The following is a 4,195-nucleotide window of genomic DNA, read 5'->3' as shown; positions in this document are numbered from 1 at the left end:
CACTTGTTCCACTTTGAAAAGCATCGAGATGGATTACAAATAATATAATGATCCAATTGTGATCAATGCCATTGTTCCCAACCTGTTGTACAACATTGAGATGCCTTTTTCGTTAAAAAAAAATAAAAGAGAGAGAACTCTAAAGGGTTCTCATCAAGGAAGTAACTACATGAAAGCAGATAAGGAAATATAAGATGTTGCTTTTTGGCTTAGTAATTAGGATTAAGCACCATCATGTAAATAATGCAGGTTTAAACCCTAGTGAATGTAGAGTTGTTGTTGTTATTATTTTGAGGAATCATGATGTTACAAAAACCATGGACAAAATTTTGGATTCATGATATATAATCCATTAAGAAAGAAAGATAGATAAAAAATAATTAAAGAGAATCAAGATGCCACGAAGAATGTAATATTAACCACATTAATAAAAATGAGATGTGTAAAGCCCTTGTGTGTGAGAGAGAAGGTGTTTGACCTCATCTTAAAATCACTTTTCCTTTATGAACAAAGGATCTTAACACATAACTAATAAGTCAAATTGATTGATGTGAGTTGTATAAAATACTTTGTATTTTCTAAGAAGAAAGAAGAAATATATTCACTCCAAAAATTCAAACCAAACCTCATACATAATTAACAAAATAGTATTCTTTAGTTTTAGCTGGGGTGTCAATCACATTCTAAGAGAATCCTTTGGTCTTGTTCTTGAAGTGGAGAATTGGGTGGTAGATCTCTAGGTCTCGAATAATTGCCCCCTATTATGGCAAGTACCATAAACATAGTTACCAATCAAACGCAAAATATTACCTTAAAACGGGTACTCTAGCCCAAAAACCCCAAAAAAACATGAAAAAACAACCCAAAATTTAAAATTGTGTATGCTAGAACGATGTTTTTTTAAGGGTAATTTTTTATTTTTTATTTATTTATTTTTTTAAAATAGAAGTAAAAACCATTTTCTTTTGCAAAATGGATGAAAAACACCCTTAAAAAATTAAGTGTTGATTCTGGAATAACAAAAAATAAATAAATTGGGTTACAATTTTGATATTTTTTAGCAATGGAGTTAAAGATAAAATATCCGAACTTTGAAAAACTGTAAAATTCCAACAATTCTCGGAATGATGTTAAAGATAAAATATCATGTCTCAAATCCTGATAATTCCAATAATTTCCATCCATGTTGTTAAAGATTAAATATCTTGACTCTAAAAAAACCTTGAAATTGTAATTGTTTTCAACCATAGCATTAAAGATAAAAATATCATAATCCAGAAAAACCTTAAATTTTTGACAAATTTTCAGCTTTGTAATTAGAAACCTTCAGTTTTTAACATATTTCAACCATGAAACTATGGACAAATTATACCTGACTAAAATGATCTTAAAAAATGAACAAATAAATGAAAGATTCATTATTCCAGGAGTAATTTTTATTTCAAAGGTTAAAACTATAGCTCTTTTCAAATTTTAGCCTAAAACAACTTATCCTATTGCAACAAAAACCTAAAAATCAACCATAAAAAAGAAGTGTCCCTTTTAATGAGGCATTAAAACTTCAACAATTTTAAAACTATCTTATACCAAATGATAACAATAAATAATAACATGGCAATATCACTATATAATTTAAAAAATCAACATTAATTTCTAATATTTATTTACTTTTAATCAAAATGTCAACTTTCGTAGATTGAATATCACATACATTAAAGCATATAATCCAAAAAACATAGAAATGACCCATAACTTCATGTAAGATCATATGGAAGTCAGAATATTTATTCCAATTTACCATGCAAACATCTTTTAATTAAAACATTAAATCCAACAAACATAGAAATGACTCATAACTTCATGTAAGATCATATGGAAGTCAAAATATTTATTTCAAGTTACCATGCAAACTTCATTTACATAAAAGGTCTTAGACATCTATTCAAAATCATCCATAGGATCTGGCAGACCATCAGAATCTACATCTTGAGATGAATGATTGGTTGCAGATGAAGATGACCCATATTCTTCTCTTTCATCAACTAGAGCCCCATTTGAGTCAACATGCATGCCCACCATTTCAGGTTTCAAAAGTATTATAGATCTACGACTAGGTTTAGTAGATTCCCATCTCAACATTGTTCCTTCTGGTAGCAACTTGTTCAAAATATCTATGGTCTTCAAGTGAATAGTTCCTCTCTTTGTTAAATTGAAGTCATAGACAAGTATATCAACATCCTCCAATTTTAAGAGGTCTCTGCGGCGACGATTTATATTTGTATCCTTTCTTTTTCTCTTTTTGTGAATTTGTTTATCAACTACCATCTTTGACTTGTACACACCATTGAATGGGTGGGTATTTGTGGCATACCAATGTACCTCAACAACTGTAACATCTTCATTTTATTTAATGACTTTTATAGCCTTTGCAACCCAAAATGGATAGCCAAGTGGATCTCCATCTGCTAATATTGTTATCATGCAACCCTCCTTGGCATCCTGCACAAAATCCTTGTAAATGTATTCCATGGCTTCACATTGTGCACGTGATCTTCTAGAACCAATATAAATTTATCTTTCCTCTTCCTGTTGAGAATTAATAATGCCTTGAGATTGTTGTTGTTCAATAATGTTTCTTTCCTCTTGTTCATTTGGCATATTTTGAGGCCAGATAAATGGAGTCTTCAAAAGTGTATATTCATTTCCTGGTATTGAAATGATATCACTTTGATCATTGAAAAAAGAATCCCACCAAACTGAATCAGCAACATCAAAGTACTCATATGTATCTCTAATACATCTTTTTATTTCTTCTAAGCATTCAAAATAATTTATCTCTCTCTTATGCCTTCGTGCATTACGGAATTCAGCAACTGATTGTAATAATATCATCTTTGATGCAAATATTGGATGATCTGGAATGAAATCCAATAATGCTAAACCTGATGACGACCCCCATTTTGCAACAGTTGAATACTTCTTGCCCCATTTAAGTGTTTTGCCATCAATTTTTTGATACGAAATTGATGTCGGAAGCTAATGTTATTAAGTTGTTCAATGCATTTCTCCTCACCATGCGATTCCAGAATAAACCTTCGCATTTCAATAGTTTCTTCCAGCACATGAAAAACATGCTTTGGAATGTATGATTTCTTAATACATTCAATTAATGATGGCAGGCTCCCAACATTCTTCCTCCTCAATGTTACTGAAAAATGACTAAACATCTGATCAATATGGTCATGAGTGTGCCCAACAAGAAGGAAACCAATCTTTACCTTTTTAAAAAATTCTCAATTGAACAAGCATGTTTAGATATCCAAAAAGAACTTGATTTTTATTTTCACGACTTATGTTGTCCAATTGCAGATACAAAAATTCAGGAAGAATACTAGACCAATGAGAAAGCACATCATGGATTATAGTTATGGTAAGATTTGCATCATTATGAATATTTGGAGCTGTGAAGTAAACCCTTGGCAACATCTTCCCATTAAAGACCATACAGCCAACCAAGTGAAACTGAATAAAATTTTCTTCCTATAAATTTTTTGGTGTGCGGACAAAATGTGGAAGAAGTGTTTTCTTTTGGTCCATATCATCAATTATCAAACCCAAATATTTATTTGGATTATCATAACACTTTTTTCTATGCTTATACAATTTTTGTCTTTCACTTGTTTGTTGATTGCGATGCTCTTGAAGTGCTTTGACAATGGAATCTGTACATAAAATAAAATAAATCTATTAATAAATCTATTTTCATAGTTGATAACTATACAATTTTTAAAAATAATGTTATGAATGCATACCTCTTTCTGCCCCTTGAAATTTATCTCTTTTTTATTTAAGAGAAGCACATGTATTGCAAACCCCCATCCTTGTCTTCTTAGGAATACAAACATTGTTGAATTTGTTCTTCCATATCCTTGTAAAATATGAATATGTAATAAAATTACCATCTCCTTCAACACCTTCTACATATTCTCTGTATAAGCTGTAGATTTATCGCTTTGAGAAATTATCTGGAATATGTATTGTGTCTTTATTTGGAATACACTCTCCATGCTTTGAAAATAAGTCTTTCATCCATGACATTGCAGTAATTGTTGATGGTCCAACCTCTCTTTTATAACGTACTTCTGAATAATATGTAGGGTCTTTTTCCAGTCTTTCTTGGATTCTTGACAAACGA

This window comes from Pinus tabuliformis, chromosome 6 (genome assembly GCF_031772625.1).
Source record: "Pinus tabuliformis cultivar Carrire ecotype Pingquan chromosome 6, CPIR1, whole genome shotgun sequence".
Classification (NCBI taxonomy): domain Eukaryota; kingdom Viridiplantae; phylum Streptophyta; class Pinopsida; order Pinales; family Pinaceae; genus Pinus; species Pinus tabuliformis.
Note: the sequence above shows the minus strand (reverse complement) of the source record.